This window comes from Oncorhynchus mykiss, chromosome 14, assembly GCF_057628025.1.
Source record: "Oncorhynchus mykiss isolate SJ-2025 chromosome 14, ASM5762802v1, whole genome shotgun sequence".
Classification (NCBI taxonomy): domain Eukaryota; kingdom Metazoa; phylum Chordata; class Actinopteri; order Salmoniformes; family Salmonidae; genus Oncorhynchus; species Oncorhynchus mykiss.
The window spans coordinates 26,510,746-26,528,506 of record NC_143035.1 but is presented as its reverse complement, the minus strand read 5'-3'; the positions used below and the strand labels follow the sequence as shown (position 1 = coordinate 26,528,506).

General features: G+C 45.6%; 1 long non-coding RNA gene across 1 annotated transcript in view; it reads right to left on the bottom strand.

The window, feature by feature from the left end:
- The window catches only part of LOC149978334 (uncharacterized), a 1,052,250-nt gene that overhangs the window by 307,150 nt on the left and 727,339 nt on the right, over nt 1–17,761 (bottom strand). The gene's annotated exons all lie outside the window — the stretch shown is intronic.

Genomic DNA, 17,761 nt, shown 5'->3' with positions numbered 1-17,761 from the left:
TTATTAGCATATTATTTCAATTATTTCAATGCTTTAGCCTACAAATAAATACACTATGAAGCATTAGTGTGATACATTAGGCTGGCAGGGACATTAAGCACTCAGATTTAAACAATATTTCATTGTATTAAATCATTATAGTCAATAAATTGTGCATATAGGCTGTGACTTACATACAATTAAATATAAATTCAACAAAAAATGATTTATTTGAGTCAGACTACACATACAGTGCCTTTGAATAGATTTTTAGAAACACGAGTTTGGCCGGAGTCTGGCTTCAGGCTCATGCGATGGTGCCTGGAGAGAAGCCCAGCAGCCGAGAATACCCTCTCCGCACTTGCAGAGCCACTGGGGATGCTAAAAACCCTTCAGGCCACTCTCGCCAGGCTGGGCAGGGATACAGAGTTTTTTAAATGTAGGTAGGCTACGTTTTTGGGGCAAAACAACACTCCTTCTACACTGTGCTGTTACACTCCCTCTACACTGTGCTGCTACACTCCCTCCACACTGTGCTGCTACACTCCTTCTACACTGTGCTGCTACACTCCCTCTACACTGTGCTGCTTACACTCCTTCTACACTGTGCTGCTACACTCCCTCTGCACTGTGCTGCTACACTCCTTCTACGCTGTGCTGCTACACTCCCTCCGCACTGTGCTGCTACACTCCCTCTACACTGTGCTGTTACACTCCCTCTACACTGTGCTGTTACACTCCCTCTACACTATGCTGTTACACTCCCTCCACACTGTGCTGCTACACTCCTTCTACACTGTGCTGCTACACTCCCTCCACACTGTGCTGCTACACTCCCTCCACACTGTGCTTCTACACTCCTTCCATACTGTGCTGTTGCACTCCTTCCACACTGTGCTGCTACAAACCTTCTACACTGTGCTGCTACACTCCTTCCACACTGTGCTGCTACACTCCCCCTACACTGTGCTGCTACACTCCATCCACACTGTGCTGTTACACTCCCTCCACACTGTGCTTCTACACTCCTTCCACACTGCTGCACTCCTTCTACACTGTGCTGCTACACTTCACCCACACTGTGCTGCTACACTCCCTCCACACTGTGCTTCTACACTCCCTCCACACTGTGCTGCTACACTCCTTCTACACTGTGCTGCTACACTCCCTCTACACTGTGCTGCTACACTCCTTCTACACTGTGCTGCTACACTCCCTCTGCACTGTGCTGCTACACTCCTTCTACGCTGTGCTGCTACACTCCCTCCACACTGTGCTGCAACACTCCCTCTACACTGTGCTGTTACACTCCCTCTACACTGTGCTGTTACACTCCCTCTACACTGTGCTGTTACACTCCCTCTACACTGTGCTGTTACACTCCCTCTACACTATGCTGTTACACTCCCTCTACACTGTGCTGTTACACTCCCTCTACACTGTGCTGCTACACTCCTTCTACGCTGTGCTGCTTCACTCCCTCCACACTGTGCTGCTACACTCCCTCTACACTGTGCTGCTACACTCCCTCTACACTGTGCTGCTACACTCCCTCTACACTGTGCTGCTACACTCCCTCTACACTGTGCTGCTACACTCCCTCCACACTGTGCTGCTACACTCCTTCTACACTGTGCTGCTACACTCCCTCCACACTGTGCTGCTACACTCCCTCTACACTGTGCTGCTACACTCCTTCAACACTGTGCTGCTACACTCCTTCTACACTGTGCTGCTACACTCCTTCTACACTGTGCTGCTACACTCCTTCTACATGGTGCTGCTACACTCCCTCCACACTGTGCTGCTACACTCCCTCCACACTGTGCTTCTACACTCCTTCCATACTGTGCTGTTGCACTCCTTCCACACTGTGCTGCTACAAACCTTCTACACTGTGCTGCTACACTCCTTCCACACTGTGCTGATACACTCCCCCTACACTGTGCTGCTACACTCCCTCCACACTGTGCTGTTACACTCCCTCCACACTGTGCTTCTACACTCCTTCCACACTGCTGCACTCCTTCTACACTGTGCTGCTACACTTCACCCACACTGTGCTGCTACACTCCCTCCACACTGTGCTTCTACACTCCCTCCACACTGTGCTGCTACACTCCCTCCACACTGTGCTGCTACACTCCCTCTACACTCTGCTGTTACACTCCCTCTACACTGTGCTGTTACACTCCCTCTACACTGTGCTGTTACACTCCCTCTACACTATGCTGTTACACTCCCTCTACACTGTGCTGTTACACTCCCTCTACACTGTGCTGCTACACTCCTTCTACGCTGTGCTGCTACACTCCCTCCACACTGTGCTGCTACACTCCCTCTACACTGTGCTGCTACACTCCCTCTACACTGTGCTGCTACACTCCCTCTACACTGTGCTGCTACACTCCCTCTACACTGTGCTGCTACACTCCCTCCACACTGTGCTGCTACACTCCTTCTACACTGTGCTGCTACACTCCCTCCACACTGTGCTGCTACACTCCCTCCACACTGTGCTGCTACACTCCTTCAACACTGTGCTGCTACACTCCTTCTACACTGTGCTGCTACACTCCTTCTACACTGTGCTGCTACACTCCTTCTACATGGTGCTGCTACACTCCCTCCACACTGTGCTTCTACACTCCTTCCATACTGTGCTGTTGCACTCCTTCCACACTGTGCTGCTACAAACCTTCTACACTGTGCTGCTACACTCCTTCCACACTGTGCTGCTACACTCCCCCTACACTGTGCTGCTACACTCCCTCCACACTGTGCTGTTACACTCCCTCCACACTGTGCTTCTACACTCCTTCCACACTGCTGCACTCCTTCTACACTGTGCTGCTACACTTCACCCACACTGTGCTGCTGCACTCCCTCCACACTGTGCTGCTACACTCCCTCCACACTGTGTTTCTACACTTCTTCCATGCTGTGCTGCTACACTCCCTCCACACTGTTCTGCTATACTCCTTCCATGCTGTGCTGCCACACTCCCTCCACACTGTGCTGCTACACTCCTTCTACACTGTGCTGCTACACTCCCTCCACACTGTGCTGCTACACTTCTTCTACACTGTGCTGCTACACTCCTTCCACACTGTGCTGCTACACTCCCCCTACACTGTGCTGCTACACTCCCTCCACACTGTTCTGTTACACTCCCTCCACACTGTGCTGCTACACTCCTTCAACACTGTGCTGCTACACTCCTTCTACACTAGGCTGCTACACTCCTTCTACACTGTGCTGCTACACTCCTTCTACATGGTGCTGCTACACTCCCTCCACACTGTGCTGCTACACTCCCTCCACACTGTGCTTCTACACTCCTTCCATACTGTGCTGTTGCACTCCTTCCACACTGTGCTGCTACAAACCTTCTACACTGTGCTGCTACACTCCTTCCACACTGTGCTGCTACACTCCCCCTACACTGTGCTGCTACACTCCCTCCACACTGTGCTGTTACACTCCCTCCACACTGTGCTTCTACACTCCTTCCACACTGCTGCACTCCTTCTACACTGTGCTGCTACACTTCACCCACACTGTGCTGCTGCACTCCCTCCACACTGTGCTGCTACACTCCCTCCACACTGTGTTTCTACACTTCTTCCATGCTGTGCTGCTACACTTCCTCCACACTGTTCTGCTATACTCCTTCCATGCTGTGCTGCCACACTCCCTCCACACTGTGCTGCTACACTCCTTCTACACTGTGCTGCTACACTCCCTCCACACTGTGCTGCTACACTTCTTCTACACTGTGCTGCTACACTCCTTCCACACTGTGCTGCTACACTCCCCCTACACTGTGCTGCTACACTCCCTCCACACTGTGCTGTTACACTCCCTCCACACTGTGCTTCTACACTCCTTCCACACTGCTGCACTCCTTCTACACTGTGCTGCTACACTTCACCCACACTGTGCTGCTACACTCCCTCCACACTGTGCTTCTACACTCCCTCCACACTGTGCTGCTACACTCCCTCCACATTGTGTTTCTACACTCCTTCCATGCTGTGCTGCTACACTCCCTCCACACTGTGCTGCTATACTCCTTCCATGCTGTGCTGCCACACTCCCTCCACAGTTTGCTGCTACAGTCCCTCTACACTGTACTGCTACACTCCCTCCACACTGTGCTGCTACACTCCCTCTACACTGTGCTGCTATACTCCTTCCATGCTGTGCTGCTACACTCCCTCCACACTGTGCTGCTATACTCCTTCCATGCTGTGCTGCCACACTCCCTCCACACTGTGCTGCTACACTCCTTCTACACTGTGCTGCTACACTCCCCCCACACTGTGCTGCTACACTTCTTCTACACTGTGCTGCTACACTCCCTCCACACTGTGCTGCTACACTCCCTCCACACTGTGCTGCTACACTCCCTCCACACTGTGCTTCTACACTCCTTTCATACTGTGATGTTGCACTCCTTCCACACTGTGCTGCTACAAACCTTCTAAACTGTGCTGCTACACTCCCTCCACACTGTGCTGTTACACTCCCTCCACACTGTGCTTCTACACTCCTTCCACACTGCTGCACTCCTTCTACACTGTGCTGCTACACTTCACCCACACTGTGCTGCTACACTCCCTCCACACTGTGCTTCTACACTCCCTCCACACTGTGCTGCTACACTCCCTCCACACTGTGTTTCTACACTCCTTCCATGCTGTGCTGCTACACTCCCTCCACACTGTGCTGCTATACTCCTTCCATGCTGTGCTGCCACACTCCCTCCACACTGTGCTGCTACACTCCCTCCACACTGTGCTGCTACACTCCCTCCACACTGTGCTTCTACACTCCTTCCATACTGTGATGTTGCACTCCTTCCACACTGTGCTGCTACAAACCTTCTACCATCTGCTGCTACACTCCTTCCACACTGTGCTGCTACACTCCCTCCACACTGTGCTGCTACACTCCCTCTACACTGTGCTGCTACACTCCTTCCTCGCTGTGCTGCTACACTCCCTCTACACTGTGCTGCTACACTCCTTCCACACTGTGCTGCTACACTCCCTCCACACTTTGCTGCTTCACTCCCTCTACACTGTGCTGCTACACTCCCTCGACACTGTGCTGCTACACTCCTTCTACACTGTGCTGCTATACTCCCTCAACACTGTGCTGTTACACTCCTTCCACACTGTGCTGCTACACTCCCTCTACACTGTACTGCTACACTCCTTTCGTTCCTACTTTTGTCCTTGGTGACACGTTCTGTTAACTGATGCCCATGCTCTTAACAATGGACAGTGCACATTCTTGCGGTGGGAATAGGGCTTTAACATGATTACTGTTTGTGTACGGAGAGTATAAACTCCTCTTTAGGTGTCTTTAATAAAAGCTACACCGTCTGTCTCTATAAGCAAGTTGAGTTGAGGGAAATGGGATACCCAAGCACACAGACTTGTTTTGTTTGTAATATCACTAGGAAATGCAAGGCAGGAGGTATTCTGTGATAAATTAAACAGATAAGTCATGCATAACTTGCACTTAATGGTAATAATATCGGCATACATGCCAAATTAGAAACATTGAAATGCAATATTGTAACGAACTTCTTCTTCGTCTGATGAGGAAGGATCGGACCAAAATGCAGCATTGTAAGTGTCCATGATAATTTATTATATCAGAAAATGAAAAATACAAAATGACAAAGTGAGGGAAAGAAATGCAAATCGAAACAGTCCTGTATGGTGCAAACACTGAAATGGAAAACAACTACCCACAACCCATAGTGGGAAAACAGGCTGCCTAAGTATGGTTCTCAATCAGAGACAACGATTGACAGCTGCCTCTGATTGGGAACCATACCGGGCCAAACACCTAGAAATATAACACAAAGAACAAAACATAGAATGCCCATCCCAACTCAAGCCCTGACCTAACTAAAATAGAGACATAAAAAAGGAACTAAGGTCAACTAAGGCTCTGGCAGCTCCTGACTGATGGACAGCCCCTGACTGACGGGCGGCTCTGGCAGCTCCTTACTGATGGGTGGCTCTGGCAGCTCCTGACTGACGGGCAGCTCTGGCAGCTCCTGACTGACGGGCGGCTCTGGCAGCTCCTGACTGACGGGCGGCTCTGGCAGCTCCAGACAGATGGGCGTTCTGGCGGCTCCGACAAACGGCTCCGGACAGGAGGGAGGCTCTGCAGGGTCCGGACTGGAGGGAGACTCTGGAGGGAGAAGACCCATAAGAGGCCTCCTCCTTGGCCAAGGCACCGGATGCACTGGGCCGTGGAGGCGCAGTGGAGGTCTCGAGCAACGAGCCTGCACAACCTGTCCTGGCTGAATACTCCCTGTAGCCCGGCAAGTGCGGCGGGTTGGAACAGACCGCACTGGGCTGTGCTGGCAATCCGGGGACACCGTGCGTAGGGCTGGTGCTATATAACCCAGGCCGAGGAGACGCACTGGAGACCAGAAGCACTGAGCCGGCTTCATCCCTCCTGGCTCGATGCCCACTCTAGCCCGGCTGATTCGCGGAGCTGCGATGTAGCGCACCGGGCTATGCGTGCGCACTGGGGACACCGTGCGCCTCACCGCATAACACGGTGCCTGCCCGGTCACTCTCTCGCCACGGTAAGCACGTGGAGTTGGCTCAGGTCTCCTACCTGACTTTGCCAATCTCCCTGTGTGCCTCCCCCCCCAAAATATTCTGGGTCTGCCTCTCGTACTTGATTCCTCGAGCCAATTCGTCATAGTGTCGCTGCTCTGCTTTAGCTGCCTCCAGCTCCGCTTTCGGACGGCGATACTCTCCCGGCTATGCCCAGGGTCCCTTGCCATCCAAGATTTCCTCCCATGTCCAGGAGTCCATTCCACGCTGCTTGGTCCTTTTGTGATGGGTAGTTCTGTAACGAACTTCTTCTTCGTCTGATGAGGAGTAGGAAGGATCGAACCAAAATGCAGCATTGTAAGTGTCCATGATAATTTATTATATCAGAACATGAAAAATACAAAATAACAAAGTGAGGGAAAGAAATGAAAATCGAAACAGTCCTGTATGGTGCAAACACTGAAATGGAAAACAACTACCCACAACCCATAGTGGGAAAACAGGCTGCCTAAGCATGGTTCTCAATCAGAGACAACGATTGAAAGCTACCTCTGATTGGGAACCATACCAGGCCAAACACCTAGAAATATAACACACAGAACAAAACATAGAATGCCCACCCCAACTCATAAAAAAGGAACTAAGGTCAGGACGTGACAAATATGGGAGACCCAAGCATTATTACACAAAAAACTGATTTGTATCACATGGGCAAATAGCTGACCTCCACCAAACACAATGTCCTTAACGACCCTAGGTCATTTTCATCAGTTCTCTATAGCAGACACGTTTTCACTGTCCCCTGACCCTTTAAAACCCTCTGCATTATTCCATAGAACACCATAGCACACAGAGCTGGGAGAAGCAGAACTGATTGAGGTGAAAACGGACATATGTTGATAAAACCAAGGGCTGCGTGGTATTTCCCCCATTCTGTGGATCTCAGTCCAGGAGGACCACAGCTGAGCAGCTCTCACTGACAGTTTACCATAATCTCTCAGAGGCTCCCATCATGTTTATTCCTCATAAAAATTTTATCAGCCATGGCAAATTGTAAAGATTAGAGAGGGAGGAGGGCTTTCGCGCCAGCCTGTTCACAGATGTATTACTGCTATGGATGATCCCGGCTTATCAGATCCACAAAGTCAAAATAAGTTCCTGAAGCACTGCAGAGGTTGTGGAATTTGACCTTCATCTTGAACGGCAGCCAACTTAAGTAAGTATGGGCACATTAGTGGTATAGACTCATAAGCTTTCTCCTATTTAGTTTTAAAATACACTGACATTATACAACTTTGTCCTGGCCTATTGATTTTTTGAGAAACTGCATTTATGAGATACTGCTTGTATGCACTTGTGCCAATGTTGCATGGTTCACCTAGGGATGACTGCTGAAAGAAAAGGAATTAGGCAACATTTCAGTTTCAGAGTGCAACTTTCCATGCACCAATGACTGTAAATTATGTTTTGTCTGGTACACCTTGATTTAAACTCTAATGTGATTATTTCAAGGCCAGAACCAGGAGAGATTCTAAATAAGCACTTTTTATAGTTGTGGAGGTTCATGCATGTGATTCTGTCTTTAATTTGCTGGTGGTTGATTGAGACCAATAGGTGCTATGCTATAAAACTCCTCGCTCACATATTTACTCTCACAGAGAGGCTGGTGTGCTCTAATTGACCCAGCTAAATCCCCATAAAAGTCTCCATTAAACTCTGATCTCATTCCAGGTTGCTGCACAGTTTGGGGTAAAACATGCTTAGCAATTATCAAATAGCACACACAGATACAGATACAGATCTTAATTTGATCACCCCGTTGTTGCAGGAAATGTCCTGCACGGCAGGAAATGCAAACTTGTAGTTTATTCAAGGTTTAAAAAAGCTTCTAACGTTAGTAATTTCCACATTAACATTTCAGACTTGATTTGCACTAACAAAAAATGGATCAACCCATACAAAAAAACATCCATTAGGTATAATTCACATTTTCTGTTCCTGCAGGATTATTTTCCTGCTGTGAGAAACTAGTCAAATCAAGATCCGACATCTGTATATGAGTGCTTTGGAGAGAGCTGCTAAAATTGCAAATTGACACAGAATAGAGTCAATTGTCACTGTAGAGGAGACTTGTGACGACTGCAGGAATGGGCAGTAAAGTCTGAATAGGGTGTAAGTTTGATGGTGTTCCCATAATTTAAAATGATCTGATATAAAAACTTGAGGTTATAAAGCAACACGAGGCTAACTGTGCAGTCCAGTAAAGTGGGCCCACACAATGTGTATTCATGACCACTGGAAACACAAGAACACAACTCATGAAGTGGACTCTTTAAGACATGCTAAAAAGTGATGTCAATCAGCAACTCGGAGCATCACTGTGATAGCCGAAGCATAACAAATAGATGAAATAACTGAGGGATAAGAAGAATATCTGTCTATTATATACGGGCTAGGTCATTAGCCAGGAGAGGTGTTTTGTTTTCCATTAGTTTCTCAGACAGCCAGACGCCTCCGCAGCCCCCTGGCCTCCCTCTGCCAGCTCCTGGGAAAACCACTGTGGGGTCAGAGTGGCTTGTCCAGTAATGAAGCATTAGGGGATGAGATCAGCAACGCCCGGAGAAATCTCCACCAGGTCGCATCCAGGAGTCTCCATTTGTCAGAGGCCGCAGTGAAATCGCCACTATTTACAGCTGGTAATGCACCACCTCCTCGACCCAACAAAAAACCCCTCCAGGGTTTAAAATCCCCTGTAGACATTCACTGAGTGAGCACTGTTGCTCTCCCTGGGGTGGTAATGTCACCCTTACATTTGACCACGCTGTGGCCAAGATTTAGGGGTGTGAGAGTAAATCTGTACGAACTGGTATTAACGGGGGACTAGATCAAGTACATGGAGCCCAACGTGACAGTGACAGCTCATTGGTCATCTAGATCTAGAGACTGAGAGATGTGGTACACAGATATGGTCACAACAAAATCACATTATTGAATCACTCAAAAACGATTACAATATCCGATAAACGGGTCTCAAGGATCATTGGCCCTATCCCACTTAGAACACAGAGTAGCAATACATTAAAGAACTCTAGACAGGGCACTTATTCATAGAATTACTGAACAATGCCTTTTTAAAACCACAAATCCAATTAGACAAAAACAATGCAATATTTTCAATAGGTATCTGGAAGCTAGCTGAAGTGGTTGCGTAATTTATGTTGGTCCTTTTTGTCTTTTTGAATAGGTGTAATAAAACCAATATCCATTCAGTAATGCATGACCTGCGGTTCTGTTAATAGGCTTTGTAGTGGTAGTAATGTACTTTCCTACATGGCTGATGGAGATTACGGCCAGCGCTCTCTGGTTGCCTGCCAGATATCGATCTCCCTTAATACCTCTAGCTTCCCCGTCCCCGATCATTCAGCCCAGACCCAACACTGAGGAGGGTAAGGGAGTTTGGAGAAACAGAGAAACGGAGTGAGTGAGAGAGGAATCCGGGAGAGGAAAGGATAGCACTTATCAAATAAATGTATGTTCTCCTTTCTTAAATCTGATTATTCTAATAATTAAGAGAAATCGCTCAAGCGCAACTCCAATAAGGTTGTACATATCCAGCAGCCTCCAGCATAATTAGGAAAAAAACTAAACAAGAATTTGGTTTGCACTGAAATCTGATTGGCCAATACAGTACCATAGCTGACATAACTTAGGGAGAAGGTTCAGTCTTAGGCTGAATTCAATTAGAGGCGCCTTTTAGCCAAGCGGATTGCAAGTGGCTTTTAAAGGAAATTTCTAAGAACTTCCCGGAGATCCCATTCACGGTAAACGCTGCAGATGTTGACACAAAATGGAAATGGAAATGGAAATGACCTATAAATGTCAACTGCTGTGCACTTGTGTACAACATGCCTTTGATTGAATGCCGACCTTAGTTGCTATCCATTGGAATGTTGACATAACTCTAAGGCAAGTATAAAGAGTTAGTGTGCCTGAGGAAGACGATCCGTCTGGCCATGGTACTTCATTTTAGAGACTGAAATAAAGAAATTATGGAACTTGTAGAAAAAGTTGACTTCTAACTTAACTTTAACTAAACTAGCTTAAACTACCATAAAAACACAATATTCAACAATGTGCCCAAACATACTGGATCAGTAAGTGGTATCATACCATTAGGCAGTGTGTTAAAAGAATGAGACTTCACGACAAGAAGACTACAGAAGGAACGAGGGTTTAGTCCATGGTGCCGCCAGTGAGGCAGGTACAGAGGGAGCTGAGATGGCAGCAGTGGCTGATTGGTGGAGCGAATCAGAACTTAGCTTTCGTGATTAGACGCGGAACAAGCACACAGGAAGAAGACAATGAGCAGACATGTTTTAGTTGCCCATCTCTTAAGTGGAGGCCCAAGGTGGCAGGAGGGAGATTTCTCTGGGGAAAATGTGCCCTTCACAGATAAGGTTGAGGGCCAGATCGAGCTCCTGAGTGCTGAGGGAGCCAACTTCCATAAAAACAAAACAAAGGGAGGGAAGAGAAAGGGCGCTGTGGTGTGGAACGCAGCCCGGCCAAACTTTATCTCCTGCATTGGAAAGGAATAAGAAAAGTTTTTGTCACCTAAGCTGCTCCAACTCTGGGGAGTGGAACCTTACGGAAGAACGTTACGCAAGAAGTTGCTCAGTTAGTGAGAAATCCCCCCCAAAGAAACATTCATTTCAAGAAAAATCATTGCAATATGTGTTGCCTTGCCTCCAAGCCTGCAACGGCCAGCAGTGTGTTTCATAGGAGATTCTCAAGCTGAAAATGCTCCATTGAATTTGATGCACTAGCCAATACCCAACTTCCAAATTGACGGAGCATTGTATGGGAAGTGCTAAAGACCTTTCAGTACACTCATTCATCTCAGAGAAAAGGGAAATGCAGGGATGACAGAAAACAAAAGGGAGTGATTGTGCTGAAATAAGTGGCCAGGGTAATAATACACTGCTCTCACTGATGATTACTCTACTCTCTGCTTTCTGCTAAGCACTGAAATAAGAGTGGGAACTTCTCTTTGCTGGACTAGTGAGCTGCTGTCTTGGGACTCAACAAGCTAATAGAACATCTTGCTACATTGACAAGACTGTCAATATTTAAAGTAACTGTCCAGTGTTTCCAGATGACCTGCAATTAATAAAAATCTGAGTGAAATAGTTTTACTCACAAAAACTTGTAATTAAGTATGTTAATAACATATTTTCTGTGTTGGAATGGTGTGGGCATACCACAACAAGATAATAGTGTTATGGAGGAGGAGGAGGAGGAGGTCTACCGACCCTTTAAGTAATTAAGCCATTCATTGTAGTCATTGGGCTCTATAGAGTTGCTATTTTATCGAGATTTCTCATGTCAGTTAACTTGACATTCCTGGATTACTTATTATATTAACAAAGTCTGATTTAATCAACAAATACGATCGTCAGTTTAAAAAAGGTTATGGGTACAAGACTGTGTACATCTCTGGCTGTTTACATATCATTAAATATCCCATCGATCCAAGCGGGGAGAGGCTGCCCATTGTCAAAGTTCCAAGACCAGTCAGAAATGTTCAGCTAACCCTATGCCATTGTAGGGTGGATCTCAAAACTGAACTTGGATCTGCATTAAGTAGTAATGATATCCTTCCTCTCTGTCCTCTTACAACAGATTTCTCAAACCAGTCATGACTATTCAACCAAACAATAAAACAATTTACAGCAAATTTCTTAGTTACATGAATGTATAACTAGAAAATTAGTTATGAAGTTGAGGGCGCAGTATTTATGAAGTTTGGCAATGAGGACTAAAACTAGCATTGTTCAGATAGTTTAGCCAGGGAAAACCATGGAAAATGAGCTTGAGCCTAGTGTGCGTGTGCGACCATGCGCACTAAGCTAAATCAGGCGACAGATTGTAGTTTTATGTCCGGATGTCAGGAGCTGGTGATGAAAAGTTTGATTAAACAATTCAGAGACTGAAAGTTGTTGCTTATATTTAAGATGAGTGAATCAATATACAATCACAAAATCAGCTGTAACTGTCAATAGTAAACAAAGCTTAATATTTGAGTGAACCCTGAATCCAGAAAATAAATGGTCAATTCGTTTCCAGACACGGTAGACTCCTCCTCCTCACCACTCTATGGTATGGGCCTATACCGGTCATTAAAAATATTCATTCAAGTAGTTCGCTCATTGGCCAGATCAACCTCCTCAGGAGGATGACATCATCCTCTATGAGAAAATAGAGGGGTTTTTGAAGTTGTTTTTTTTCTCCCCAATTTTTTTATTTGGCCATAAATACAAGTATATGACGAGTCAAGCACATTTGTTGGGTATCAGTTAACAGAATATGAACTTTTAAAAGTAACATTTTCACTGGACAGTTACTTTAACAGCCATATTACTTGCCTCTCAAAGCAGCCTTCACCTCTAAATACCTTTTAGTGTTTACTTGTCTTTGTTTTCACCTGCCATAGTATTCACCTTTACCTGAGATAGCACTTTTTAGCCAATGAGCTGAAATAATCCAATTGTAGATGGTCAGTGACAATTGAAAAGTATTGTGCATATTTACTGACCCCCAGATCATCTAAATGCACTGAGAATAGGAACAGAGATGGAGTCCATCCAAATGCTAAAAGGGTCAGTGAATCTGTTTTGATCCTAGACAACGTTGATCTCCACCAAGGCATAAATGATAGCCCAGTCTGACACAGAGGATGAACTTGAAATGTTCACTTGTTGCATATTGTCTTGGGGCCAAGAGCTACAGCGTTCTTTACCACACTGGATAGGATTCACTCTGATGTCTCCTCTGTTTCTCTGCCATGTGAGCTTTGAGGGAACAAAAATGATTTATAAAGGTTGGAGGACAATACTGCTCCTATGCTAGACTGCATACTGATAGAAAATAACTATAACATAAAGGAACAAGATAGATGAACAAGACAATCACTGACTGTGTGTTTGAATGTGAGAGAGGTTGTGTCCAGAAACAACCCCTATTACCCAATGCCCTATAGACACTTGTGGATCTCTGAGGGGATTGGACAGGTAGGCAATATTGTAAAAATCCCACCTAGCCTATCAAATCAAAATCTCTCAGATTTGTGTTTAGGGCAGGGTTTATCCAAACTCGGTCCTCTGGACCCCAATTTTTGCAGATTTTTCCCCCTAGCACCACACAGCTGATTATAATAATCAACTAATCAGTGTTGTGGCAAAAACCAAAACGTGCACCACTTGGGGTCCCGAGGACCGAGTTTGGGAAACACTGGTTTACGGGCTACAGGTTGTTTCTGAACAGGGCCTGGGAGTTTCTGTGTTTAGATTTCCTGAAAAAGAATTGCCCTTTTGTAATGGTCTTTATAAACAGTACTCTACAATTAAAGGTTACAAAAGCATTGAGCAGATGCATATCATGCATGACGTTTTCCATATTACAGTCAGTGTTGGCAGTAACACTATAATATGAAATGATTGTATCATTTGGAAGGAAATGGCATGTTGACAGCCTTCATAATTTTCCACGGTATTGTGTTGTTTGTCACAGTCTAGCTCATCTGTTAACAACAGAAGACTGATGATGACAAGCTGAAATGAGACATAGGAACAGTTATACAGAACAACCCACTGATGATGTATGAATGTCTTATCACTTAAACCAATCAATCCCACAGGGCTAACACAATACAGCAGTAGCAATAGTAGTAGCAGTAATAGTAGCAGTGGCAGTAGTAGTAGTAGTAGACATAATAGTAGCAGTGGCAGTAGTAGTAGTAGTAGTAGCAGTAGTAGCAGTAGCAGTAGACATAGACATAGTAGCATTAGTATCAAATCAAATTTATTGGTCATATACACATGGTTAACAGATGTTAATGCGAGTGTAGCGAAATGCTTGTGCTTCTAGTTCCGACAATCTAGTAATATCTAACAAGTAATCTAACAAATTCACAACAACTACCTTATACACACAAATATAAGGGATGAATAAGAATATGTACATATACATTTATGGATGAGCGATGGCCGTGTGGCATAGGCAAGATGCAGTAGATGGTATAGAGCAGTATTTACATATGAGATGAGTGATGAAGGATATGTAAACATTATTAAAGTGGAATTCTTTAAAGTGACTAATGATAGGCATAGGCAAGATGCAATAGATGGTATAGAACAGTATATACATATGAGATGAGTAACGTAGGATATGTAAACACTATTATGTAAAAATGATTAAAGTGGTGACTAGTGATACCTTTATTGAGTCCATGTATTAAAGTGGCCAAAGATTTGTGTCTGTATGTTGACAGCAACCTCTGTATGTTAGTGATGTCTGATGGCCTTGAGATAGAAGCTGTTTTTCAGTCTCCCGGTCCCTGCTTTGATGCACCTGTACTGACCTCGCCTTCTGGATGATAGCGGGGTGAACAGGCAGTGGCTCTGGTGGTTGTTGTCCTTAATTATCTTTTTGGCCTTCCTGTGACATCGGGTGGTGTAGGTGTCCTGGAGGGCAGGTAGTTTGCTTCCGGTGATGCGTTGTGCAGACCTCACTACCCTCTGGAGAGCCTTGCGGTTGAGGGCAGTGCAGTTGCCGTACCAGGCGGTGATACAGCCTGACAGGATGCTCTCGATTGTGCATCTGTAAAGGTTTGTGAGTGTTTTAGGTGACAATCCACATTTCTTCAGCCTCCTGAGGTTGAAGAGGCGCTGTTGCACCTTCTTCACCATACTGTCTGTGTGGGTGAACAATTTCAGTTTGTCCGTAAAACTTTCCACCTACCCCTGTAGGCCGTCTTGTCGTTGTTGGTTATCAAGCTTACCACTGTAGTGTCGTCTGCAAATTTGATGATTGAGTTGGAAGAGTGCATGGCCACACAGTCATAGGTGAACAGGGAGTACAGGAGAGGGCTGAGAACGCACCCTTGTGGGGCCCTAGTCTTGAGGATCAGTGGGTTGGAGATGTTGTTTCCTACCTTCACCACCTGGGGGCGGCCAGTCAAAAAAGTTCAGGACCCAGCTGCACAGGGCGGGTTCGAGATCCAAGGTCTTGAGCTTAATGATGATTTTGGATGGTACTATGGTATTAGATGCTAAACTGTAGTCAATTAACAGCTTTCTTACATAGGTATTCCTCTTGTCCAGATGTGATAGGGCAGTGTGCAGTGTGATGGCGATTGCATCATCAGTGCTATTGGGGCGGTAAGCAAATTGGAGTGGGTCTAGGGTATCAGGTAGAGTGGAGGTGATTTGCTCCTTGACTAGTCTTTCAAAGCCCTTCATGATGACAGAAGTGAGTGCAACGGGGCGTTAGTCATTTAGTTCAGTAACCTTTGTTTTCTTGAGAAGAGGAACTTTTGAATGGGTGGTGAGGAAAATAAAACCTGAAAAACGGTGGCTTGTTTTACTCAGTTGATTTAGGGACTGGAGAGTGGGGTAGGGGTGACATATTTTATTGAGACGTTGTTGAATCGTCTAGCATGTGGGGACAACAGAAGGATATGGATTGATTTAATATCTCCGTAAACACACCAGCCATCTGATCTGCACATGCTCTGAGGACGCGGCCAGGGATGCCTTCTGGGCCGGCAGCCTTGCGTGGGTTAACACGTTGAAATGTTATACTCTGGTCGGCCACGGAGAAGGAAAGCCGACAGGCTTTGGTAGTGGGCAGTGTCAGTGGCACTGTTCTGTCCTCAAAGCGAGCAAGACGTCAATGTCTGCGACTGAGCTGCTTTTCTTTTTGTAATCCGTGATTGACCATAGACTGTAGCATTACTAGCAGTAGCAGTAGTAGTAGCAGTAGTAGTAGCAGTAGTTGTAGCAGTAATTGTAGCAGTAGGATTAGCAGTAATGGTAGCAGTAGCAGTAGTAGTAGCAGTAGTAGTAGTAGTAGTTTTAGTAGTAGCAGCGGTAGCAGTAATAGTAGCAGTAGTAATAGCAGTGTTAGTAGTAGCAGTAGCAGTAATAGAAGCAGTAATAGTAGCAGTAGCAGTAGCAATAATAGCAGCAGTACAATAGCAGTGTTAGTAGTAGCAGTAGCAGTAATAGAAGCAGTAATAGTAGCATTAGCAGTAGCAGTAATAGCAGCAGTAGCAATAGCAGTGTTAGTAGTAGCAGAATCAGTAATAGTAATAGTAGTAGTAGTAGTGTTAGCAGCAGTAGTAGTAGTAGTAGTAGTAATATTAGCAGCAGCAATATTAGTAGTAGTAGTAGCAGTAGCATTAGCAGCAGCAGCATAAGTACTAGTAGTATTAGTATTAGTATTAGTAGTAGTAGTAGTAGTAATAGTAGTAGTAGCAGTAGTAGTAGTAGCAGAATTACAGCCACATGTTTCCCATGCTAGTCAAATAACCATGCACAGTGAAATACTAGTGGTGGTGGCTGTTATCAAAGCCCTCCATTACTCCAGTTTGCCCATGCACAAAATTAACAAAGTCAGCCCTCATACAACTCACACCAATAGATTTGTGGCAAGATTGGACCTGGATTGAAATTAATGGGTTTTCTAATTGGAGCACATGTTCTCTAAAGTGACGGAGTGGAGCTAACATGAGTCTCCTCCTGCTCGCAGCTCACCTGCCCACGGGGGAGACAGGAGGACGGCAAAAATTAATTTTCCCAGACGCACTCCACTTCCTCCGTCTGGCTGATGTCCTTAGTCACGATGGATGATGTCATGCCTGTTTGTGGTGGATGTTTTAGGGACCTTGCTGAGCTACAAGGTGTGTCTGTTTTTACATGGCCCCATCACACCAGAAACAAGACACTTAAAATAATGTTACAAGACATCAGGATTCTGTTGTAGACAGGACCCCCGTCTTTCAGTAGTCTTTTTAATAAACACCATGCAAGATTGAAAATGTTATTTTATTTGATGGCCACAATGTATCTGTAATTTGTCTCTTGTGCTAAATTGACTAGCGTTTTTTTCCTACACTTCTTGGATGTGCAATAAAATGGTACATTGTGTCTTGTACCCAGAGTTGGCACCACAGGTTTAAAAGTGGTGTGGAAAAATGTTTATGTGTCTTTTGGAGCCTGGAGTTTTTCCTGATCTCATAAGCTGGTCAGGTAAACCCCTGGGTCTTATTCGTAGGCTATGACAGGGTCCAACGTAAATGTTGTATATATTTATTCCAAAATCTACCAGCCTGAACAAAATTTCAACTGGCC